This window comes from Hyperolius riggenbachi, chromosome 5 (assembly GCF_040937935.1).
Source record: "Hyperolius riggenbachi isolate aHypRig1 chromosome 5, aHypRig1.pri, whole genome shotgun sequence".
Lineage (NCBI taxonomy): Eukaryota > Metazoa > Chordata > Amphibia > Anura > Hyperoliidae > Hyperolius > Hyperolius riggenbachi.
In genome coordinates, this window is record NC_090650.1 from 345936448 (window position 1) to 345963776 (window position 27329).

General features: G+C 43.1%; 1 protein-coding gene across 5 annotated transcripts in view; it reads left to right on the forward strand.

Moving 5' to 3' along the window:
- Nucleotides 1-27329, forward strand: part of FAM110B (family with sequence similarity 110 member B) — a 217809-nt gene that overhangs the window by 50293 nt on the left and 140187 nt on the right. For all 5 annotated transcript variants that reach the window (XM_068237415.1, XM_068237419.1, XM_068237418.1 and 2 more), the window contains exon 3: nt 27126-27257. The gene's annotated coding sequence lies outside the window, so the exon portion shown is untranslated. The remainder of the gene's footprint in view (nt 1-27125; nt 27258-27329) is intronic.

A 27329-nucleotide genomic window follows, 5' to 3' on the forward strand; every position in this document is an offset into this window, starting at 1 on the left:
TGCTATTTGTCTTGGTCCCATCTTGCCTCCACAAAGTTCATCTCCCCTCGCTGATTCCTCACTGTGCTGCCCTGCAGCATACTTCAGACCTCAGATCAGTGGTGAAGAGACACAGGCGAACGATGCACAGTGGCAGTCGGGTTACTGCTGATCTGAGGTCTGAACTATTCTGAAGGGCAGCACGGCGAGGACCTTGGAGGCTAAAGAGGCTTCCTCCTTTCTCCACAGTAGAGGGAATCCAGCGATAGGATGCCCAAAGATCTCCTTGCCAGCATATCCGCATACGCAGTTGCAGTTCTCCACTTGGATTCTGGTGGAGACAGCCGAGCCTGATCGGGTCCGCTCTACTGCGCAGGCGCACGGGTGGTACTTTTAAATTTTCAGGTGATAAAAGTGGTACAATTAGAGAAGAGATTGAAAAGCCCTGCTCTAAACCACATGACTTTTATGACACAATATTTGCCAAAGTCAACAGTCTTGCACTGCGGGTGCTGCAGTGGATCAGTCCAGCACCAAGGTGATCCAGCACTAGAGCAGAGGTTACACTGGGGGGAGCCAGGTCATGCTTGTACACTTCTGTTCATATTTCAGAAATGCGTATCAGTCTGTAATATTGAGGTGTTGATGAAAAATGCACAGAAGTGGGTAAGTGTGCTGAGGCCGCTAGGGACTGGACCCAATTCTTTTGGTCAGCGGTCATTTTTGTTATACACTGGAATGCTCTGCATAAAGAATCCCCGTGCTTCAGTTTTTTGATGCTCTTGTGGTAATTTCAGGTGGTGTCTGCAATGTTCCAGTTCAGTGTAGGACCTATTTGAAAAGTCAAACAAGTGTTTTCAGTATCTTCATTAGCGTTTCCTAATGCTGGGGATGTAAATTTCCTTTTCCCATTTATTTACAAACTGCTATAGAGAGGAATGAAATCTTTGTAGTGAGTGTCACGGCAATCAGAGTGTATACAGTGTGTTTATTTTCTGACTGGTTAATTATTTGTAATCTATGATTGTCTTAAAGCACAGGAAGCTTATTAGTTCAACTAATGAGTTGTAGGTAAATATTTGCTGACATTCAATATTTCCTCACAACTTTAGTCATTATTTTCTAATAAAGAGTAAATCCACGAGTAAACAGACGGCTTTCCCTGGCCAAAATTATTATTTGTGATAGTTTTGGCCGACAGTCTATGACCAGGAAGTGACAGTTTATACATGTTCTGCTTCACCTTCACAAAGGAAATGCACATTTCTACTAATTTCCTCTAGTCTCTTATCCTGGGAAGTGTTAGTATTGACACAACCCCAGGGAACTTTATTTTTTTGTTTATTTATTTTAGGAATTTCCTCTGCATGCTAGTGCCTTGCGAATTGTCGTTATCCAGCTTTTATTCAGCCATTCTTTTTAGCTGTTTCTCTAGTAAAACAAAACCTCTGCAACTGTATCTGTCATGACTTATCGTGGATATGCGGAGACTCGATGCTGAGCACAGCTACCCTTGTGGTTTGCTGCCTGAGGCCCAGGAGTTGGAGACTGAGTGTGCAGGCAGCCAGGAGCAGGAGCGCTTGAAGGTGAGTAACGTATCCGGGTGAGAACCAGAGCGGTAGTCAGCAAGGCCGGGTCAGCAACGGAGCAGATAGAGAAGCAGAGGTTCATCAACAGATGGGTAGCCAGCCAGGCTGGGTCAGGATCAGAGCGGGTAGTCAGCCAGGCCGGGTCAGCAACGGAGCAGATAGAGAAGCAGAGGTTCAGCAACAGATGGGTAGCCAGCCAGGCCGGGTCAGGATCAGAGCGGGTAGTCAGCCAGGCCGGGTCAGCAACGGAGCAGATAGAGAAGCAGAGGTTCAGCAACAGATGGGTAGCCAGCCAGGCCGGGTCAGGATCGGAGCGGGTAGTCAGCCAGGCCGGGTCAGCAACGGAGCAGATAGAGAAGCAGAGGTTCAGCAACAGATGGGTAGCCAGCCAGGCCGGGTCGGGATCAGAGCGGGTAGTCAGACGAGCAGAGGTTTAGCAACAGACACGCATTCAACAAGCGGACGTTCAAGAATAGGAAGAGTAGTCAGGCAAGCAGAGGTTTAGCAGCAGGAGGTCAGGTACAGGCTCAGGATACACACCAGATACACACCAACGCTGCAATAACATAGCGCGGAGTGCCTGCAGACTTCCGGCTAATAAGGGCTTCTTGGTGCGAATGCGTTGACTCATTTTTGGATGCGAACATGCCCGCCACAGCGCACCACAAAATGCCCCTTAACATGATGTACTACGACAGGAGGGACATGCGCATGTGCACATCAAGACATGACAACAGGCCATGCTCATCAGTCCTCCTGCGGTCACTAGTTTGTCCCACCCGCCCAGCCAGAGATAGTGACCCTGACAGTATTTTTGTACTGTCCTGGCTAGGGATGTATCAAGTCATGGCAACTGATATAGAGCCAGGGAACAGGTGGGGCCCAATTTATCCCTAACCTGCATTTTGTTTGTGTCAGGGCTGTGGAGTTGGTCCAAACTCTGACTCCTCAGTTTATGAAACCACCAACTCCAGGTACCCAAAAATTGCTCCAACAACACAGCCCTGGTTTATGTGTTCCTCACCCTGTAACCGTCAGGCACTGTTGAAGGTGGGAGTGCAGGGCGTGTGCAGTGTGGGAATGAGAGGACTATGGGGGTACTCACACAGGCAGAGCATGCCAGGAAGCTGTGCCAGGTGCTGTAGCATCTCTTAAACTGTAATTGGGGAATAGTTTGGAGTAGGTTAAACCTCTTGTAGGGTGAATTTCTATAGCACGATGTAGTCAGCTATACCTTTAAAGCTATACATTCTGTCATTTTGAGACAGCGGTCTTGCTATATATGGTGCACAATTCCCACGTGGGTATATATGTCTACTGTATCTGGAGTTTTTGGCTGCAAGCCCAATTTTTTGTTGTAATGTGAGCAGAGATGAGAGCGACGCCTCCGCTCAGAACATGTGCATGTTTGTATGATAACAGCAAGCACGTGTGTGTAAGCATTAGCAGAGTGAGAGATTGGTTGTTTCCTAAGGAGATACTCTCTGTGCCTGTGCTTGCAGCAGTTACAGTGAGAGCCAGAGACAGACAACATATGCATTCATGTAAACAGCATATCATTCATAGTGGCATTTTTTTTCTTTTGCTAAATAAAGTCAAATTTAGAATATCTGCTTCCTGAAACCTTTGCATGTAGTGCAGGTGTGTGGAGAGAATCTGCATTAGCACTGAGGCTGCTAGTCGCTGTGGGCTTTAGTTATGTCCTTTATGTTGGCCAATTATTGATGTATGCTTCTGCCTCAGTCTTGTGCCTTTCTGCTGTGTTTCGATTTGTAAGCTGATTACTCAGCTAAAATACACAGGAGATTACACTGACTTGTGGGGAGCTGCTGCCACTGGCATGTTTTCTCTGCACTTCAATTTATTTATTAATGACCTAGTAGATTCAGTATTGAGCAATGTTGCTATTTTTGCAGATGATACAAAATTGTGCAGAATCATCAACTCTCAGGAAGATCGTGTAATATTGCAACAGGATCTGGATAGGATGGCTATATGGGTACATAAATGGCAGATGAAATTCAATGTTGACAAATGTAAAGTCATGCATTTTGGTCGTACCAATGGTCTAGCACCATACAAAATAAATGGGGTACAGTTGGGGACATCAAACTTGGAGAAGGACTTAGGAGTACTCATCGACAACAAGTTAAATAATTGTACTCAATGCCAAGCCGCTGCAGCTAAAGTTAACAAAATTTTGGAATGCATTAAAAGGGAAATAAAAACTTGAGATGCTAGCATAATATTGCCCCTGTTTAACTCTCTAGTAAGGCCACATCTGGAATATGGAATTCAGTTCTGGGCACCACATTACAAAAAAGATATTGCAGTTTTAGAGCAGGTTCAGAGACGAGCAACAAAATTGATACGTGGGATGGAAGGTCTCGCTTACCAAGAAAGGTTAGATAAACTGGGTTTATTTAGTCTAGAGAAAAGACGCCTTAGAGGGGATCTAATTAACATGTATAAATACATCAGAGGGCAATATAATAGCTTGGCGGATGAGCTTTTTTGTCCCTAGGCCCTCTCAAAGGACTAGAGGACATGATCTGCGCATGGAGGAAAAACTTTTTAACCATTTATTTAGGAAAGGGTTCTTTACAGTAAGAGTGATTAAGATGTGGAATGCATTGCCACAGGAAGTCGTTATGGCAAACTCTATACCTGCATTTAAAGGGGGCTTAGATGCTTTCCTTGCGTTGAAAGACATCCATGGCTACAATTACTAGGCTATGGCTAATGATGTTGATCCAGGGATTTTATCTGATTGCCATCTGGAGTCGGGAAGGAATTTTTCCCTTTTGTGGCTAATTGGACCATGCCTTGTAAGGGTTTTTTTCGCCTTCCTCTGGATCAACAGGGATATGTGAGGGAGCAGGCTGGAGTTGTACTTTGTACTGGTTGAACTCGATGGACGTATGTCTTTTTTCAACCAAAATAACTATGTAACTATGTAACTATGTATTCAGAGGATGGATGTAGTTGACGTTTTCCTAGGTGTAAGATGGTGACATTTACCTTTGGGTATAATCTTGCTCACCTTACAGGTTGAAACTCGAAAAATCACAACAGTAAGCGCTCTTTCCAAATGCAACGCAGTCTGTGTTGCATGACGTCATTTCCCTAGAAGCGCTTGCGATCCCATTCATTTAGCACAATTGCGCCAAAATACGTACAACCTTGCCCTGCGATTCAGTGGTGAATCGCAGTGCATGTATGGAGAAATCAGACAGTGCAGTCTATGCACTCTCTTCTGTCCCTGCGATTGCAATTCCATAATCGCACATCTGGAAACGAACCCTTAAACGCCCATTAACCAGAAGTCTCAAGCAACCAGGAAAAAAAAATCCTGGCCTTACAGGATGCATAAATCTACTTCTACACTTCCTTACACAGTAATAAGCCTCTTACATTTAGTTAAGTCTGTCCTTTGTCTTAATTTGTTTTTAGTTACTGTATTGCAACATTAATCCAGAGTTAATTGTATGTACGCAGTGTGGGGTATAGTACTCTGTTTTTGTTTTTTTGTTTTTGTTTTTTTTTTTTTTTTTTTTTTTTTTAGCTAGGACTATTTTTAAGATTGACTCTCTCAAGCAACCAGAAACTACACTTTACCAGCATCATCACACACAGATGGCTGTGCGATTGCAACGCATACGATTGCATGCCATCTGCATTGTTTCCATATGTTGTGTGGCTGATCACATTCACTGTAGAGAATGGGTCACCCCCGTGGTTTGCCAAAAAATGCATCTTGCATGCGTTCGCACACCACAATGATACGCAACTCATGCAATGTGAATATCAGACAGTGCAGTCTATGCACTTCTGATGTTCGTGCGTGTCTGCCTCCTACACGCATTGCCGAAATATGGACGGCAACGCGGCTAATGTGAACGAGGCCTTAGCTAATCCCCTTTGGTGCCAGATAATGGGGGTCTTACTGAATATCGTGCAAAAGTCTATTTATTTCAGTAATACAACTTAAAAGCTGAAACAAATACCGTATATTAAATAGACTCCTTACATGCAAAAGTGATATTGCAAGCATTTGTAATATTTTTGATGATTATGGCTTATAGTTTATGAGAACCCCAAAAACAAAATCTCAGACCATTAGGATATTGGGAAAATGTTCAATGTTATAGACTCAGTGTCTGACTCCAATCAGCAAATTCATCCAATACACCTGCAGAGGGTTCCTATTTAATTTATTAGTTTCACCTTTTAACTTCTTGCCGATCACTCCATGCCAATTGGCGTGAACGCGGCGGCAGCCCCAGGACTACTTCACGCCAATTGGCATGAATGGCCTTCTATGGGGCTAGCAGGAGAGTATGCGTGCACATCTCCGCTTGGAAGGCGATCGCCGTCCAATAGGACTGTACAGTGCTGCGATCTAAGGCAGCGCTGTACTCGGGACAGCCGTGTGACACGGCTGTCCACCTGGGAGACACAGAAGTGATCGGCGGTGATAGGTTGAAGCCTATCACAGCCGATTGCTGTGATAGGCTGACTGGGGGAGGGAGGGAAAAATAATTAGAAAATAAACTTTTTTATAAAAAAAAAAAAAAAAAAAAAAGATATTTTGTAAAAAATAAAATAAAATAAACCATTGGGGGAGTGATCAGACCCCACCAACAGAAAGCTCTGTTGGTGGGGAGAAAGGGGGAGGGGGAATCACTTGTGTGCTGACATGTGTGGCCCTGCAGCTAGGCCTTTAAGCTGCAGTGGCCCTTTTAGTAAAAAAATGGCCTGGTCACTTGGGGGGTTTATCGCCATGGTCCTTAAAGTGATCCTCCAGACTAAAAATCTACTCGGCAGTACTGAAAAGGCTTGTTGTTACTGTAAAGAGGCTCTGAAGTCTCTTAAAAATCCTTTATTTATTACAAAATTCTGTTTAATATGTTAGCCCTGAAAATACACAAAACCTATTTGTCTCACTCACCAGTGTTTGTTCCCAAAACCATATACGTAAAACATATACAGGAGCTGCTCATAGAAAATTCATGTTCCCACTTATATACAAAACATTATGCTGCCGCTTTGGGAGTACAAAAATTTAAACACCTTTATTAATGTCGCTTAGAGTATCAAAAAAGCACAATACAATACTGCCCTAAAAACACTTTAAAACAGTGCGGAGCGCTCCTCACACTTCAACATACAGCCATCCACAAACACTCCATTCACTCTGGTACCGGTACCAATTGTCCTTAATCTTCAGAGTGTGGAGATACGTATAGCTGCCTGATGATTCGGAGGTAGACCATATGCTGGCACAGCACAGACAAACAAAAAGTTCCAGTTATAACACCCGCTGTAGTGACAGGCTAGCTGCCTCTTGAATCTTACCACCCCGCAGACAGGGACAGCTTCTCCAAACCACGGTCACTTCCTGGTGCTCCTGGATATCACTACTCTCCTTTCTCACCCATGTGGCTTCTGGCAGTACAATAGGGAGCTTGTCTGGCCGTTACATCAAGAGGACTGCTGGGTTTCTCCTCCACTCAGCTCACAGCTCTATTCGCCAGACAGCCTGGCCCGGGGAGGCAGGAGCAGTGTGATTGCAGTTAACTTGCCGCGCGGCCAGCCAGTTCCAGCGCTCAGTACGCACATCGGGGTGTAGCCCCGCCCAACGAGCCGCAGCTCTCCCTCCATTCGCTGTCTATCAGCGGCGGATCTCCGCCTCTCCCCCGCCCCTCTCAGTGAAGGAAGACTGAGGGACGGGGAGAGGCGGCGATCCGGGCTGATAGACGTACCGAGAGGCAGAGCTGCGGCTCATAGTTCTGCCTCTCACGGAAGCGCTGCCCGGATTGCCCCCAGGGAGTTTGGGGGGGATTTAGTTAGATTACAGCGGCGGGGATGCGGCGGTTTAGGTAGGGCTAATATGTTAAACAGGATTTTGTAATCAAACGAGTATTTTTAAGAGACTTCATAGTCTCTTTAACAGTTTCACGGCATCAGAACTTTGTTTTTATTACCCTTAGCCTCATTAGCTGCACAGAAGAAAACTGCACTGGCATTTTTCCCCTGATGCTGTGCAAAACATGTTGGGATGTCTGATGTTGTTGTTCTCGTTCTGCTGTTTTGGTGCAAATTTTTTTTTTTTTTTTAATTTTTTTTTTTTTTTAATATTTAGTATTTGAGATTTGAAGCCTAGCACGTGCAGCTGGGAGGGGTGATCAGGGCAGTTGGAACTGGGTCTCATGCTCCCAGTCACCTACTTTCAACCAAAAAGATGGCTGCTCCCATGAGATCACAAACTGTTGCCTTATTTTTTTATAATTTTTTTTTTTTAACAGGGTGGGTAAGGGCCCATTCTAACCTAAAAGCGCAAAATGCCGGCGATTACCGCTGGCGGTATACGGGAGTGATTTTTCTGCGATTTGATGTTTAAAAATCACTGGACACTGCATCGATTTATTTATTTATTTATTTATTTTCTTTTTCCCGCGATCGCATTTAGTGCTTCTATAGCACTGAAACGCGATCACCGGGAAATCATCTGAAAATGGTGCAGGCTACGCGTTTGCACTTGGATATTTGCGTTAATTGCCGGCGATTAATGCAAATCGCCCAAGTGAGAACGGGCCTATAGGTTTTTATTGCACTAGCGCTTTAAAAAGCGCTAGCGCTTGAGCGTTTTGCTGAAATCGCTGGCAAAACGCTCTAGTGTGAATGGGCCCTAAGAGATTATATTACCAATTTATTTTAATTAACGTAACAGATGTAACTTAATGACAGTGTGTTTGTTTAGGCTGAAGATCCCCTTTTAAGTGGTTAAGATGAATTACTGAAATAAATAGACTTTTGCACAATAGTCAGATTTTTCGAGTTTCACCTTATGTTTTGCTGGAGCTAGATTTCACTTTTGGCAAAGCTCTACATACAGTTTGGGTACACCTGGCCGCCAGCTGCAGCGGCTGAAATTCTGACCTTGAAGTAAAATGACAAGCAAGTTCCAAGAGTGTAATAAGATCTGCAATCTGTAATTAGGGACAGTGGTAACTGCGGATTCAGTTTAATTTTACATTATCTTCTTGAGACCATTCATGCAACTGCATCAAACTAGATCCGGTTACTAAATCTGAACTACCAGGTTCAACAAAAGTAAGTCTGGAGTTCCTGCTTATTGATGATTGGTGTAACCTACATGTGATCACCTCGTTGGTCTCCCTACCCATGTGGGTCAGTCCTATGGCATCTCATTGCTGTAAGAGGTGTCTATGGGTACTTCAGTGAGGAAGCCTGCAGAAGACTCTGTATTCGTCTGGTCTCCAGAGTCCTGTACATTTTTTTTTTTTTATTTTTTTATTTTTTTTTACACCCAAAGCCCAGTACACACCACACAATTTCCCATCAGCTCGACAGGTTTATGCAGTAATTGCCTACCAGTCGCATCAACTCCCAATTTTGAACCGACCGGGTGGAAATGATCAAATTGACCCATCGATCTGACGGGAAATTCCATGGTGTGTACTGGGCTTAATCTGTGTTCTAGAGCAATAGTCAACTCTCACAGAGAAAAGTTTTTTATTGGTGTCAAAATGGGGATTTGTGGGTAGCTAAAAATATTTGGACTGTGTTTTACCTCTAATATGAGCTCTACTTTCTTCTTGTACGGAGAGGGAAGCAGAAGAACTTTAGGAAATTGCAGATAAACTTGGAGCCTTTGCCCTGCATTTCCTGTCTTTGATCTCCTTTACTTTTTGCGATGTGTATTATGTGCGAGCCATTCATGCTTAGATTCCTTATCAATGATTAACAAAATTCCGGGAACTTTTAGGTTTAACTTTAAGTATTCTTTTGTCACTTAGTTTGCACTGTTAAAAGGGGGCATTAGCAAATGATTGTATTGTGCTCCTTTTGTGAATACGCTACATGAAGGCCGCTCCCCTACGCTACAAAACGCTCTTTGCATGCAATTTATACCTTTCTCTGTTTTGCCTGGGGATTTTCTATTAAGTTTGGTTTCCGCCCACATCCTAAAACCTACTAGTAAGTTACAGTTACAGTAGGCATTAGAGTGTAAGCTTCTGTGAAGGATTGTCGGTGTAAACTACTGCAAAAAGCGTCATATTAACTACTAATAATATGAAATGTATCCTTCCCTATGTGCTCCTGCACACACAGCCCCCAAATGTCTGGCATTGTGATTGTGAGCATAAGTGCTCTTTCATACAGGAGCTGGATGCAGTGATGCATGATGGGATACTGAACTGCCTGACAAGCGGACAGTCCAGCCTCCCTTCTGAAAGAGGCATAAATAATACTCTTTCATTTATTTTATTTATTTTTTTCTTTTGTTTTAATTGTTTTATTGAAGAGTGTGTTTGGGCCCTTATTTGTATTACCATATATCTCTAAAGCTGGGTGTAGACTGAGTTCCTGTTGGTAATCAGCAGATTTATTTATTTCGTTTGATTTTTCCTGGATACCATGGGCAATGCCTTTTTTTTAAGCTGAAATCTTCAAAACTTGTGATCCAACCAGTGGGTATTCAGCATGGTGGTGTGGCGCTATTGTACAGCCCTGGGCAGTATAAAGTCATCTGTAGGAATCTGTGGAGCTCAGCGGTGCTAATGCTGGGTATTCCTCAGTTGACGTGTTCACCATGGACAGTATTAGACTGTTCTTTGTCTGTGGACATACTTGGGCCTGTCGCACTGTTAGATGGAGAACTCCTCATTTATTCACTCTTCAGTTCAAACATACTCTTGTGTGATACACAGGGCTGTGGAGTTGGAGCAATTTTGGATACCTAGAGTCTGAGTCTGTGGTTTCATAAACTGAGGGGTCAGAGGATTTTTGTACAAATGCCACAGCCCTGGTAAGTATTAAACAAAGGAGTCTGAGTAATTTTGGATACCTAGAGTCTGAGTCTGTGGTTTCGTAAACTGAGGAGTCTGAATTGGAGTCAGGTGATTTTGGTACGGACTCCACGGCCCTGGCAATACCGCCATGCAAGTCAGTGTTGCCATACACAAGACATGAGAGGCATTTTAGAGCGCAGCGTTCGAGGGTGTGAAATTGCCTGCAATGTACTGTGTTTGGGCACCTAAACATTACAAGAAGCTTGTGCAAACATTGTTAAACAATGCTACTGTTCATCCATATTCATAGCTACATCCTTTCAGGCCTCAAAACAAAATGCTATCAAACAAAGCAAGCATGAAAAGCACCTGGAAAATATGTATAAGCTTTGTATGCGATTTTTCAGGCATTAAAGACAAAAAAATCCCCATGTAAACCTAGCCTTAAAGAGAACCCGAGGTGTGTTTTAAGAATGTTATCTGCATACAGAGGCTGGATCTGCCTATACAGCCCAGCCTCTGTTGCTATCCCAAACCCCACTAAGGTCCCCCTGCACTCTGCAATCCCTCATAAATCACAGCCGTGCTGTTTACATCTGTAGTGTCAGTCTCGGCTGCTCCCCCGCCTCCTGCATAGCTCCGGTTCCTGCCCCTGTCCCTTACCTCCAATCAGCAGGGAGGGAAGGGATGCAAGCAGGGACTGGAGTTCTGCAGGAGGCGGGGAGAGCAGCAGACTGACACTATAGAGATAAACACAGCCAGCTCTGACAAGCTGTTTGTCAGCAGCGTGGCTGTGATTTATGAGGGATTGCAGAGTGCAGGGGGACCTTAGGGGGGTTTGGGATAGCAACAGAGGCTGGGCTGTATAGGCAGATCCAGCCTCTGTATGCAGATAATATTCTTCAAACCCACCTCGGGTTCTCTTTAAACTTGACCGAGGTCAATTCCACTTTGTCCTGTTGAAAATCTTTTCAAAGGACACAGCACCACCCCTGTCGACGCAGGTTGCGAGTGGTATTGCAGTTCCACTATCCCTGCAGCAAAATCTGTAAAAATGTCCTGCAGAAGAAATCTGCCTGCCAACTGTATACATACATCGTAAACACTAAATACATTGCTTTCTCTTTAAACATATCTTGCTGCCTCTATTTGATTTTTATTGCTTAATCTATTTATTTGTTTTCCTACCGGCCATAACACGGGTTTTATAGATAGAGCCGAGATTTCCAAAATGTTTACATAATGGCTTAAATTAAAGCCAGATGTTGAAGTCACGGGAAAGCAACTTAAGACCAAGTTAGCAGTTTTACAAATGAGTCTCCATTAGCCTTTTAGTGCTGGCGTGTTGTGTAATCTTGCTGCAGTTAATATCCATATCCACATTGAGGTCCAGCATCCCTCTAAAAGCTTGCTGTGTGTTTATTGGATGACCCAGTGACCTCTAGGATGGCGTTTTGTCCTGAATTTCCTCCCCTAAATGTCGTCTTCAGCATTTGAGAGATTTTACTGCAGTTGTAAACTAAATCTGAGACTTTGCTCTAGCGGTTTATTGCTGCGTTATGCTTACTCCTAGCTTGTGACTGAGCGCTGTTCTCTGGATATCCTTCCTTATGATGCTGCCATCATATGAGTCTAAATTTACGGAACCCCATCCCCCATATTTCTTACACAGCTGCTTTTGATGGTAGTTTTAAGCCCTTGGGCCGCTGACTGCATGAAATTGGGTCTGGCTGCTTTTTATTTTTTTTTCTTGCGCGTTTCCAAGAAGTGAAGGCTCAGACAGCAGATGAAAAGCAAGAAGAATGTGAAGGAATAAATAATGTTTCTCACAGATCACCTTAACGGGCTGTACAAGTCAAAGACGCATTTGCAGGAATAGCCGTCTGTAAATGAAGAACAAACACGGCTGTTTTTTGCTACTTTAAAGTTCTCAGTAAGTATGAATGTTTGCAAAGCTAAGACTGTGCATTTGCTGAAACCATTGACTTCATTAAGGAATGCCCTGGTTGACTCTGGTGGGATGGATACTACGCTGAATAAGTACCAGCACCATTGTGCTGCTCTTTCCTCCAGTGGCGTGCCCAAGGCAGGTCTGGATGTACCATAAGGCACTGTAGGCACGTGCCTACAGGAGCCTGATGATAGAAAGGTTACTACCCTCCCGGAGTGCCTCCCTCTCTCCTACCCAATGCAGAGTCCCTAGCAGAGCGTAAATGAGAGATTACTCACCCTTCTCTCTGCATTTCATTGATGAGATCTCCCTTCAGCCAGGGGCACCTCTTGCTAATTAATACAGAGGTTCTTCTAGCCACCTAATACTTGGGGGCAAGCTGGATATAGTAGGGAAGGCTGCATATGGGGAACAACACATGGAAGAGAGGAGCTGCTTCCCAAGTGAGCGGCTGCTGCACATGGATGGAAGAGCGGGCTGCACATGTGAGGGGCACCACAAGAAAGCTGGCCTGGGGGACAGAGAGTATAAACCTGCCCTTAAATATAGAAAACAAATAAAATAAATGTAGTCTGCCCTCTGCTGGAGTACAATAGTCACTTCTGATTGACCCACCCACCAGATGAATCTGCAAAGGGCAGCCGGCCAGCTGTTGTGCGCTGGCAAGCAGATTTGACTCATGGAAAAGCTTTCGGTCCACCACTTTGCTCCTGTACACTGTATGACTGTATGAAATCTATATACACATTACTGTGTACTAGGGCTAAAAACATTCCAACTAGGTAAGCACACTTGCCATTTTTGATGTGTGTTCTGCACAGGAAAACTGAGAACCAATGTTAAATGTTAAATCAGTGGGCTTGTTCCCACTTGAATGCATTGTTTGCATGTAGAAAAGGGCAGCAATGTGTGCACCCTTGGCCCTGCCCATATTCCAGTCTGTGCACAGAGTAGGGAAGTATCTTCTATTAGCTATCATGCTGGCTAGCCTGCTGCAGACTTTGTTTAATAGTATTTTCTAGACCACCTTTTTTTAAAGAGTAACAGTGGAGGGTCCTGCATCTGTTTGAATAGATGCACAGCTATAATACAGATTGTGAAACGTGCCTTTTTTATAATTCAACAACTTCAGTTTTGGGTTAAGTTGCATTTAAAAGTAGGTTACTGGTATTTTTATTGTAGTGGGCGGGGCTCTTTCTTCAGCAGGCTCTTGTACTGTCTGGCTGGCTTGGGCTGTAAAAGCCAGAACTGCTGTAGCTATGGTGAAGGCAAACCAGGATCTCCATGCCAAGTTTCTTACTCCAGAGTATGAAATAATAACCCAGAAGTACCATCGTGAGATCTTCACCATAAAAGTTTTAGCTAAGGAAGGAGAGAAGAACCTGGCATGTGGACCTTTTGTCACTGGAAGTAGAACAACATTCAATCACTAGGTCACGTAGGTAGAAAACACAAGGCACAAGTGTAGACTAAACTTTTTTAAAAAACGCTTAAAGCGGGGGTAGAGGTAGACTTGCCTTCAGGTAGTAGGACACTGGATGTTTATTTATTATTTTTTTAAAATCTCTTTATTGTTTACAATCACAAAAATACAGGTAAAAACTCCACTGCAACACGTTTCGTGGGACAACCCACTTCCTCAGGAAATATTGTGGAGCATCTATCCGTCCAAGATCAATGGCTTGGCGCCTCCATTCAATCACTGTTCTGTGCATGAAAAAAGAAAAACCTCTTTCCCCTTTTATTTGTGTCCCCCACCTGCAATGTGCATTTCTGAGTGCTGCGAAAGAAATTTTTTCACATCTGACCTGTTCTTTAAGCCCATCACAGAACATTTCCTCTTGTTCACTTGAGCAGCCTTCCTTGGTACAGCAGCTCCAGCATGGTGACCTGTAGGGACATCAATCAGTCATACAGGTTACAGCTTGCGGCAGCTGCTGACTGCACCTTCCCAGGGAAGTGGTGCATTGCAATCTGCATAGATGGAGAAAACCCAGAGGAAGCAATGTCACAGGGACAAGACGGTATAAACGAAGCCAGAATCCAAGGCTTTCTTGCATAATGGTGCGTAGTGTGCAGGCGTAATAAGATGCTGTCATGTCTCTAAAATAAAACCACGGCGTGTCTGTTTATATCGTTTATTGACTGTGGGTTGCAGTTAGATGAATACCTTGTCATTAAAAAGACAATGAAGTCATCCGTTTAGGAAACGGCTTCATTCCAACTGTACTAAAGACGGCTGCTTTGCATTATACGTCTTTAAAGCTTGTAATTTAGAAGTAAAGAGGTCACCAAACTTGCTATCTTGCAGAAAACTTAGACAGCATATAATTTAAAGTGGATCTGAACTCAGAACTTCCTCTTTGCTCTAAAGGATATGCAACAGCTTAATAAATTTTAAAGAAAAACATTTCTTTGTTACAACTGATACAAATCCTGCAATAAATCTGCAGAGTGTCTACTTCCTGCTTTCATGGAAGCAGACATATGGTATCGTTAAGATGCTGTGTTTACGAATTAGCTGCTCTGCCGTGGCCGAGGAGATTCCTGAGCTTACACAGCCCAGAGATCAAATTATAGTCACAGATGAGGGAGAATTAAACAGGCTAAACTCTCTAAATACATACAGGGTGCATTTCTCTGTTTTCCTTCTGTCCTGTGCAAGAGTTCAGGTCCACTTTTTAAGTTTTTTTTGCTTTATTTTTACTTTTCAAAAGCCATCCTCACCAAATCCGTTAAATACATTGCTAGTATTTTATTGAAAGTTGTCCTGCGCTGACCTATCGAAATGGCAAGTGGTAGTGATTGTGTGAAGAATAATGTAGCATCTCTGGCAGCCTCACAGAAGTGCACACTTCTTCCCATCTATAACAACTGGGTCATCCCTGGAGTTGGATTACTATAGACCTCTGGTTAAAGGAAACCAGAGGTGAATGCTTTGGCACAAAATAAACATATCCCCCGATAGATTTTACAAAATAAATACTATACCTGGTATTTTCGCCGCTCTGGTGTGCCATTTTTTCTGTTTTTTGTTGTTGTTTTTTTTTACTAAAACTCCATGCAAAACAAAAGCATATTATTTAGTGGGCTGTGTGCAAAATGAAATCGCCATTTCTAAAAACCTCTTATGACTAACAAATATAGATAAAAAAAAAGTTTTTTTAATTTTATACCCTTACATTAGCAGCTCCTCCCATCTCATCACAGCTCTCTGTGATGCTGTGAGTAGACAAAACAGGAAAGCCGAGCCAGAAGGGGGCAGGCTTGGGCTTGAGAAGACAGACTCCGCTATAATGATTCCTGAGCAAAGCCAGACTGAATGCTCAGTCGGGGATTTTAGCAGGGCTGATAACAAGCAGGCTGAGCAGTGAAGGATGACTGATCCCACTGATATATATGGTAAATACACGAGGGTGCTTCGTCTCTGGTTCACTTTAAAGGAAACTCAAGGTGAGAGGGATATGGAGGAGGATGACATGTTTATTTCCGTTTGCATAATGCACATTGCCTGGCTGTCCTGCTGATCCTCTAACTCGAATACTTTAAGCCATAGACCCTGAACAAGCATTCAGATTAGATGTCTATGACAAATCTAACAAGATTAGCTGTATGCTTGTTTTCAGGTGTGTGATGTATATCCTACTGGCCAGAAAGATCAGCAGGACTGCCAGGCAACTGGTGTTTTTTAAAAGAAAAATGGCAGCTTCCATATGTCTCACACTCTGGAGTTCCTTTCTAAACAGAGACATGTGAATTTTGGGAAGACATGTATGTCAAATCATGTACAGGCAAGCAGAGGTGACAAAAGTATAAAAGTCGGTAAAAAGGTTTAAAATGGGGGGAGGCCTAGGTGGATTTCCCTCCTCTGGATAGACACAACAAGCTATTGATAGATTTCAACCAGATATTTTAATTATATACTCCAGAAAGTGCAACACGTTTCACAAGAATATCCCGCCTGCAGGCATTTGTATGTATGTATGCATGTATGTGTGTGTGTGTGTGTGTACACACACACACACACACACACACACACACACACACACACACACACACACACACACACACACACACACACACACACACACACACACACACACACACACACACACACACACACACACACACACACACTCTGTCTCTCACTCTGTCTCTCACTCTGTCTCTCACTCTGTCTCTCACTCTGTCTCTCACTCTGTCTCTCTCTCTCAAGACGTTTAAATATTCAAGAGGTTTCAAAGTTCACAGCTCCATGAAATTGGGCCCAACAACTTCAAATGTTCCCAGAGCTATCAAAAGAAGTTGACAGTCAGTAATTTTACCACACAGACATTCAACCTGGTGCGAACACAATGCCCTCATTTCATCTGCTTATACTCTACAGTAGAGGCCTGCATAGTGTCGGGTACCCGCTGGTTACCCGAAATTGTGGGTCAGGTTTGGGTACCCGTTTTGAATTTTATGGGGTGTGCGGGTACCAGATTCACCAGAAAGCGGGTCGGGTATGGGTAGCGGGGCTGCGGATGGGGGGCTGAAAAATTAGACCCGCGCAGGCCTCTACTCTACAGTCCAGACAGAGCAAAGCAGGGATGGTTTTGATACAAAAGAAATGAGAATAATTCTATGTATCTGTTTATATGGGGGTGCAGGTACAGTGGTGTGCTGCAAAATTGTTGCTTTTCACTACTTTATAACGGTATAACCACTTCAGCACTTTTATAGGGCTTCCGATTCTACATCTAACCATTTTTACACATTTTATTTTCACTCCTAAGGATCACATTACATAAACATTGTCCAGAAACAGACGTCTGTCCTGTTTGGGAAGAAGCAAGTTTCCTTCTGCTGGGCTGTGACTGCTCTTGTAGCTAGAAGAGAAAAACATTTCCCAATGGGGATATTGGATTTAGTTCCTTACCCTGAGAGTGGCCTGTGAAACGCAGGGGGGATAAGCTGTGATCATGGGAAACACAATGTATGAGCACATCTGTTTTCATGTAAGTGGAACTGAATCTGCTGAGTTCCCAAAGTTAGACACGTGTTCTGGAGAAGTTACTCGGTTAAACGCACCATTATTCAAGCGGTTCAGAAACCTCTGTAGCCCTCTGTTTCTTCACGCTGGGGCAGGCTGTCCACTAATTGAATTTATTTGGGTAACACGAGTGGTGATGTAATGGTTGCTTACAAGTAATGCTGTGTGCTCCCTTAACGTTCTGCCAAGCTGCTCTGAGGTGTCATTAAGTCAGGGCAGGAAGATATTGTCTCCTCATTTTCTGTGGAGTCAAATTTCTCCCTGGAGTAAAGAGCCTTCCAGTTGTGTCTCTGCTGCCTTATGTACATCATAGGGTAGTGTGGGAAAATGCAGTAACCCATAGCCATCAATTACAGACCTGACTTTGCTAAATATAAATGTGCCTCCTTAAAATAGAAGGCGTTTGCAATTATTCAGCTTTATGTGAGCCAGTAACAGTTCCCATGATGCATTACATTACTACTGAATAAGCAAATCGGCCCTTTATGCTTCCAAAAGCCAGACACTCTTTCAGAACTGCTGGAGTACATAGAGGCGTATTAATAGAGGCGGGGCAGCACGGTGGCGTAGTGGTTAGCGCTCTTGCCTTGCAGCGCTGGGTCCCTGGTTCGATTCCCAGCCAGGGCACTATCTGCAAGGAGTTTGTATGTTCTCCCTGTGTCTGCGTGGGTTTCCTCCGGGTACTCCGGTTTCCTCCCACATCCCAAAAACATACAGATAAGTTAATTGGCTCATCCCTAAATTGGCCCTAGACTACAGTACTTACTTTACATAATACAAACATAGACATATGATAATAGTAGGGATTAGATTGTGAGCTCCTTTGAGGGACAGTTAGTGACAAGACAATATATATACTGTACAGCGCTGCGTAATATGTCGGCGCTATATAAATACTAAATAATAATAATAATAATTAATCCAACATGCATATAGCTGTTTCAGGACAAGGACTGGGTTAATATGGCTCTGACAATGGGCTTAGCAACAGAGTGTTTAGAATACCGAGTGCTCATGGTGACCCAAAACCACTAGTTTGTAAGGTGCTCAAAGGGACCAAAAAAAATATTGCTTTAAAGGGGAACTGTCGCAGAAATCTTAAAATTTAAAACACATATACAAATAAGAAGTAAGTTTCTTCCTGTGTAAAATGAGCCATAAATTCTCTCTCATCTTGCTGTCGTTTTCAGTAAGTAGTAGAAATCTGACATTACCGACAGGTTTTGGGCTAGTCCATCTCTTCATGGGGGATTCTCAGCATGACCTTTTATTCTTTAACCCATTCAGGTTCCGTGGTTTTCACGTGAGAAATGTTCACCTCCCATTCATTAGCCTATAACTTTATCACTACTTATCACAATGAACTGATCTATATCTTGTTTTTTCCGCCACCAATTAGGCTTTCTTTGGGGGTTACATTTTGCTAAGAGCCACTTTACTGTAAACGCATTTTAACAGGAAGAATAAGAAAAAAATGGAAAAATTCATTATTTCTCGGTTTTCAGCCATTATAGTTTTAAAATAATACATGCCTCCATAATTAAAACTCACGTATTGTATATGCCCATATGTCCCGGTTATTACACCGTTAAAATTATGTCCCTATCACAATGTATGGCGACAATATTTTATTTGGAAATAAAGGTGCATTTTTTCCATTTTGCATCTATCACTATTAACAAGTTTAAAATAAAAAAAAATAGAAATATTTCATCTTTACATTGATATTTAAAAAGTTTAGACCCTTAGGTAAATATTTACATGTTTTTTTTTTGTTTTTTTTATTGTAATGGTTTTTTTTTTTTTTTTTATAGTAAACATTTTATTTGGGTAGTTTTGGGAGGGTGGGAGGTAAACAATAGCTTTTATAATGTAAATGTGTGTTCATTTTAATTTATTTTTACTTTCAGTTGTAGTATTACTTTTTGGCCACAAGATGGCGGTCATGAGTTTGTTTACATGACGTCACTCTAAGCGTAACACACGCTTAGAGTGACGCATCGGGAAGGGAACGGCCAGAAAAGGCGCAGCTTCCGAGAGAAGCTGTCGCTTTTTCAGCGGGGGAGAGGAATCAGTGATCGAGCACCATAGCCCGATACATTGATTCCTTGGCTACCGAATCCGCGGCCGGGAGTGCACGTGTACGCGCGCGATCGGCCGCGGGAGTGCGCAGTAGCGCGCATGGTTCCTGGACGTAGTTTCTACGTCCAGGAACCAAAATAGGTTAAAAAGACGCTCCCTGAAAAAGATTTGTACAAAGATGCTGACCACCCTCCCTGCTCGCTGCACACTTTTTTGGCAGTTGGACGGAGAAACTGCCATTCACTCAGTGCATTTTGAAAATAAAGAAATCCCTGTGAACCTCCCATGAGGAGATGGGCTAGTCCAAAACCTGTCGGTTCTGTCAGATTTCTACTACCTACTGTAAGTGACAGCAACATAGTAGAAAAGTAATTTATGGCTCATTTTACTCTGAAAGAAACGTACTTCCTAATTGTATATACTTGCTTATATTTTAAATTTTAAGATTTTTTGCGACAAAGGTCCTTTAGGAAGGCAAATTTATATTTAGCATAGCTTTTTTTCTTTAAAAGGGTTTTTTGGTCCCTTAAAGCCCCTTACAGACTCCTAATTGTATTGTTTCACCCTCAGCGTTCTGCACACTCTTAAAGTAAACCCAAGGTGAGAGTGATATGGATGCTGCCATATTTATTTCCTTTTAAGCAATACCAGTAGCCTTGCTATCCTGCTGATTCTCTGCCTCTAACACTTTCAGCCATATATCCTGAACAAGCATATTCCGATCAAGTTTAGCTGCATGCTTGTTTCTGGTGTACTTTAGACACTACTGCAGTCCAGGGGCGTAGCAATATAGGTTGCGACCGCATCAGGGCCCTTGGGCCAAAGGGGCCCCGAAGGGCCCTCCCTCAACTGCAGTATTAGCTATCTATTGGTCCTGTGCTCATAATAATGACTTCTATAGATACTTAGTGGTAATCATTAACAAACTGTTCCCCATTCCCTTCTTGAACCTCTGACACTGTATTTGCCATTGGCAGGTTTTGGTGCGCCGTATACATTGTTACGTATAGAGTGTTTGTTTGGGGGGGGGGGGGGGGGGGGCCCAATATAAGACTTTCATCGGGGCCCACAGCTTCTTAGCTACGCCACTGCTGCAGTCAAATCATATAGATCAGCAGGGCTTTCAGGCAACTAGTATTGTTTAAAAGGAATTAAATATTGCAGCCTCCCATATCAATCTCACCTTGGGTTCACTTTAACAGTCTCTGACAATCCCTACCTCCATAGAGTTATGTTAATCCATATCTTGCACTGAGGAGTAACAATTGCTCTGAATCCGCTGTATGCCTGTTGAATCAGTGTGGCTGTGTAAAATGAATAGACCATAGGCACACTTTGGGGTCTAGATGTGTGTCTGGCTTTTAGGAGACTTTTTCGGGACCAGGAGGGGGTTGATGGCTGCACTTGAGGACCACGCGGGCTTACTTGCTGCATTGCATAAAGTATTACAGCCATTAACCCCTCCTGATCCCCAAGTGCAGCCAATAACTCTTCCAGGTCCCCATGTGCAGATTTCAACCCCTTCTGGTCCCCAACTGCAACCATTAACCCCTTGTAGCCCCCAAGTATAGCTATCAACTGTACTGCTCCCCAAGTATAGCTGTAAAGAAATCCCCTGTTAATGTTGTCATAGGGAGCAACACCAAATATCAGGTTCTGTTTCCACGGACAGAAATGGCATATCTTTGTGGCTTTTTCTTTAGTTTTTTGTTTTCTTTTAGGCCGAGGTCACGGTGAGCATTGAGTAAAAGCAGGAATGCAGCGAAAAAGAAAGGTTGCGCACCGTTAACACGCATATTTTGTGGGATGCCGTATTGGCGACACTCTGATAAACATCGCATAAGTGTTGCATTGCAGTTTGGCAAGTTGCATTACAATGCAGCTGTTACGTCGCACCACAACTCCCCACCGTGAACGTAGCCTTAAAATCCAGTTTGAACGAACCAGAAACATTGTTGTGTCCAGAAAGAAACTTTTTACGTGCGGTACACAGCTGTGAATCCAAAAGACTGTTGAAATCAAATCTCTACAGCACACCTAATTAGTTTGCTCCTCTAAGGTAGCACGCGATCTTCCTCTGAGAATATGCAGCGTTCCTTGGTAGCGCCTAGTAAAATTGGAATTGCCACATCAGTGAGCTGCGGATCAGCTTCCGCTGTGGCTGATGTGTTCCTATTTGATGTGACCCGCTGTTTTATTTCTTCTTTTATGTGCTTTTGGGTAATTGAGCAGCCACAGTGTATTCAGGTGGTGTCAGACATTTGTTAATCTGAATTCATAAGATGATGACCTGAGCTGCACTTTGCAGAATACATTATTAACCAGTGTGTGTGTGTGTGTTTTCACCTTTGTGTTTTTTCCATTTATTTCACCTTCACAGGTTCGATATAACGTAAGGGGATTTGGCCTCTACTCTAATCAGTTATATTTTTTTTTATTGTGGGTGACCCTGCTGTGATAGTAGTGATATAGTGAGGCTGTTAGGCGATCTTCATAGATTCAGGAAGACTGAACACAGCCTGTTCTGTTGCCTGGACAAGATGAGAAAAATTAATGGTGCTTGAAAGTCAGAAATTACAGCACAAGTGAAGGGGGGGGGGGGGATTATTAGCGGGACCGCACCTCGTGAAGAGAAAACTTTTTTTTTTCCTGCCATTAGAAGACATGCCAGCATCTAACTAACAAAGTTTTATTTACCTGTTGATGTCTGGAGCATCTATGGAGGAAGGAAGTTGTGCAAACTCTATGGTGTGGCAACCAAATGACATCATGCAGGCTGTCTCTTGTTCTCACTGTGGCGCACACTTCTGGACTGAGGAGTAGGGATGATAAATGAGATGCAAATTTTTCTTAAATTATGCAATTTTTATGCAAATATATGCAGTTTGAAAACAGACCAATTCATTTTGATAAGTCTGTTTTCAAGCTGCATATATTTGCATAAATTTGCATCACCTCGGAATAATTTGCCTATCTGTGATCATCCTTACTGAGGAGTCAATAGGGATGCAAATAATTCAGAGCTGAATTATGCAATTTCTTATTGCAAGTTTATGCAGTTTTAAAATGGACCAATCAAATGCCAACTTGGTGGGTTATGATTTGTAATTTGCATACAGAATTTGCATAACCCTGCAACAACTTGGATCCCATTTGATTTAATCTGATGGGAATTGATATTTCCACAGTGTCCGTTCAATCGACTTTTTTGATCAGTTTTGAACAAAAATGATCAAATGGGAAAGTTGCTAAGTGTATAGGCACCTTACGAATCTAGGGTGGTAAATTACATTTCTCTTCTGTAGGATTGTAACCTATCTGGACCAGACTCTGCAACAAGCTAGCGGAGACAGGATCTGAAAGGATTTAGCAGAATTGGGAGAAGCCTAAATCAAGGCTGTCGCACTCTATCACAACTTGCCTAACTCTTGGCATTGCCACAACTAGCAGTCGTCTGTGAATGAATCAAGATCTCTTCCTGTATATGGCAGTTGCGACTCCATACACTGACTCCAAACTGCATGCACTCTGGTGGTCTAGTGGTCACATGAGCACAGCACACAATGCAATCTCATACAGGAAGCAATGAAACACAACCAAGCATATGATAAAGGCGCTAATACATTATACCCCCACAGTCTCTAGAGACTGCAAGTTATTTTCTTTTTTTAGTGCTCAGAAGATGTATGAAGCTATTAAATAAACCTTTATTCGTCCAAAAGGTGGAACAGGGCAGAAAAATAAGTATTAACAATGATGCACAACTAAATACTTGCTTATGGAAATAAAAGCTAAGAAAACAGAAATAAACATCACCCTTACGGAAAATGTCTTGTTCTGGCTGTGGAAGGACACGTCAGCTGATCAGAAATCAGGGACCACCCCTTTTTCTCCCAAAGAAACCTTCTGAGCAATGCTCTGGGCTGGATCTCTGACCTGACACTTTGTAGGTTTGATCATACCCTCATGCTTCCCGAATTTATAAAATGGGTTGACCTCCTTGTTGTTGCATTCTCGTCTATTCACACAGGCCAGACAGTGTTCTGATTATCGGCACTCCGAATACACCCCAGGTAAACAGACAAAGACGTTGTCCATTAACACAATTCAGTTCCCGATTTACAATACCCTGAATACACTTACAGTACACACAGTGACATCCTCTTTCCTGATCACCTCAAGTGTAGGTAACACCCTGAGGGGATGCTGTAGCTATCTTTCTGGCTGGATACCAATTAAAATGCCTTAGTGTCTGCACTTGACACTTAAAAGTAGAGGAAGTGCTAGGCAAATATACACGTCAGTGTCATTATCTAACATGGAATCCACATGGTTGCACACACATCCAACTTTACACTCGATTACCGTTTTTAAACTGGTCATTTGAAGGACTTGAAGTGTGTAACGATAGGTGTCAGCAACCAGAGAGCGAATCTGATTCTTGGCGATCTGCAGTATCCCCAAGAATACAGATATACCTGATTATTGGGGATCTGCATAATCGCCAATAATCAGATATGACTAACCTCTAGACACCTGAGAGTGTAAGTGTTTTGGTGCAACAGTAACCTTTGGACCACCGGGGTAGCAGGTGGCGCAATAAGTAGAGAAGACTCTACTGCAGTCAAGGACACCTGGAGAGGGAGTCCCTGACTGATAAGAAACAGTGTCCCCTCTGTAGAGCCGGGGACCCCTGCAGAAAGGCTGGACACCCTGCGGGGGGATGACAGCCAGAAGGTCAGACAGGCCGGGTCGGCAACAGAGAAACAGATATGCAAGGTACCAAATCAGAGGTCAGAAGAATAGTCAGGAACGCTATAGGTCATAACAGATAACAGAACAAGGCCTAGTCTGAGGTGTGAGGTCCGTGATGTCAACACCCTGGAACTATGCTAGAGAATAACATAGATGATATACAGTATTCCTAGTCTGGGGTGTGAGGGCCATGATCTCAACACCCTGGAACTATGCTAGAGAATAACACAGATGATATACAGGTGTGAGGGCCGTGATCTCAACACCCTGGAACTATGCTAGAGAATAACACAGATGATATACAGTATTCCTAGTCTGGGGTGTGAGGGCCGTGATCTCAACACCCTGGAACTATGCTAGAGAATAACACAGATGATATACAGTATTCCTAGTCTGGGGTGTGAGGGCCGTGATCTCAACACCCTGGAACTATGCTAGAGAATAACACAGATGATTTACAGTATTCCTAGTCTGGGGTGTGAGGGCCGTGATCTCAACACCCTGGAACTATGCTAGAGAATAACACAGATGATATACAGTAACTGGCTAAGTGTGGATTTCCAGGTCCACCTGGTTCCACCACACTGAAGGATCTGACTAAGGTCTGAGTGCTAACACGTAAGCATTCGCAACGCCAGCAACTGAACAGCAGGAGATATATATATATATATATATATATATAGTAAAAGCGCCCACAGCGCCGCCCAGTTCCCATCAACCAATCACTGACTGAGCAGGAATCAGCTGACCGCCCTGATCAGCTGATCTTCCTCCTATTGGTATAAAGAGCTTGTCTTGCAGCGCGCGCGCAGCTCTCCATCTGTGTGCACTACTAGTTCCAGACACATGTTGCTGCGGGGAAACCGCCGCACTGAACGCGGAATCTGCCGCCTTACCGTCAGAACACGCGGCGGCCCCCACGCCATCCTTCCCATGTGCACCATTAGTTCCAGACATACCAGACGCATGCCGACGCAGACAAACCGCCGCGTCAGACGCGGAATCAGCCGCCTTACTGTCAGAACACGCAGCGGCTTTTCCGCTATTCATCACAAAGTGCAAACAAGAAGTCGTTTAAACGTCCTGTACACACTGACCAACAAAGCTGATATCCTAATTTCCATGTCGATTAACCAACTTGATAATGGACAATGGACTGGATAGAACAATAGACTAGATTAAACAACTGACCAAACGACTGTATGTTTGAACGTCTATTAGTTGGACAAACAACTAGAAGTCGTTTGTACACCCGGATGGACCTTACAGCCGTTTGAACGACAGTTGGTCCAACTGATCCGCCAAGCGGATTGGGCAAACCGGCTTTTATCAGTCACTCGACTGCGCGTACACACGTCCAACTTGTCGTTCAAAAGACAGGTCTGATGACAAGTTGGGCGGAAATTCAGGATGTGTGTATGTACCTTTAGCCAAGATGGAGTCTCTTTCGATCTTGTTAGCCAAGATGGAGTCTCTTTCGATCTTGTTAGCCAAGATGGAGTCCACTTAGCCTTGCAGGTACCATCACACTAATGGTGCCCATATATGGTACAATAAAAACGTTCGATTTTCCCGTTTATTACACCAAAACGATTGAATAAAAAATGATCTTATTTCGCTCAAGAAAAACCAACGGTTAGCCTGTTTTTTCAATAAAAATCCAATCAGACATGTTGGAAAAATCTTTATATTTGATCTGACAGAATAATCAAACAAAATTCTCTAATTGAAAAAAATGAAAAAATTGTACCATGTATGGGCATCATAAGTCTCACTGATGGATTACTGGCTAGAAAACTGTCTTCCTCCTTGGCAGAGAAGCACTTGAGTGCAGGTTCCATATAAAAAAAGGTCCACAGTTCAAGATTGAGTTGTAAAATATATATAAAATTAACTTTTTTTTTTTTTTAAATACCTTTTTAACTCAAAATAAGACTGGGAAATCCAGGAAAGTCTAATTTAGGATTAGGACTCTAGATGCAATGGTTGATCTCATCAGTCTATTTTCACTTCAAGTTTGACTTAATTATGCTTTGTAACGTCATTGCTGATTGCTCACAAGACTTTTACATGACATGATAGACTGGCAACTTATGTTGCTTGAAAAAGTAATACAGTAAATATTAATGGCCTACATAATTATCTGTCATGACTTTAACCAGTGAGTCATAATGTTTTTCTGTACATCTTCAATTAGAGCATAAATATGCTGAAGGTCATGGCATAGATTTGCTCTGAACCATGAATGACTAACAATATTAAACCGTAGTTGAAAGGACGTGTCATTTCAAAGCCAGCTTTTTAAGTTCTATTTGCATGTAACTATTTTTTAGATTTTTTTTTTCTTTACATTTTCTTGACTTTTATTGTATTGTGTTCAAGAAAAAATCTGATGCGATCCTAAAAGCAAAAAACAGATACTAAGGAGAGGGAAGGCTCTGGGTCCTATAGAGCCTTCCCGTTCCCCTCACGGTGTCCTCGTTCCCCCGCAGATCAAATCGCCCGCCACCGGAGACTTTGGGAGTCTGAGTCCTCCCAAAGACCGGCATCTCTGTACTGAGTGCATGAGAGAGGGCGCTCACACGTGCGCAGTACAGAGCCGCCTGTCTTTGGGAGCCCGAGTGCTTCTGAAGACTTTCGAATCCCAGCCAAAGTGGAAGAGAGCAGTCTACGACCGATCGTTCAAAGACTAACTGGGGAGCCTGCGGGAGAGCATGGGGTCCATGAGAAGAATGGGAAGACTATTTTGGACCCAGAGCCTTCGCTCTCCTTAGGTAAGTATCTGTTTTTTTGTTTTTAAAATTGCTTCAGCCTCCCTTTAAGAGTTGATTCAATGGTGAACACATTTTGAAGATTGCAGCAGACATTCTGGCAGGTTTTGTTCTTCTTGTAACCATCTCTTCCAATCTCTACAGGTACTGAAGAATTATTTTACAACTGAGAAAGCGAGTTTGTCTGATTCTCTGACCCTCTGTACCGGACTTGTAATGTCACATGATATCATATGAACCACTGCCACGCTCCAATGACTTTCAAAGTCATTTGAGGTATGTTTGTTTTTCCTTTGTGTCTTTCATTACTATTTGTTGTGTTTTAACAAAATTGTTATGTCTTATACG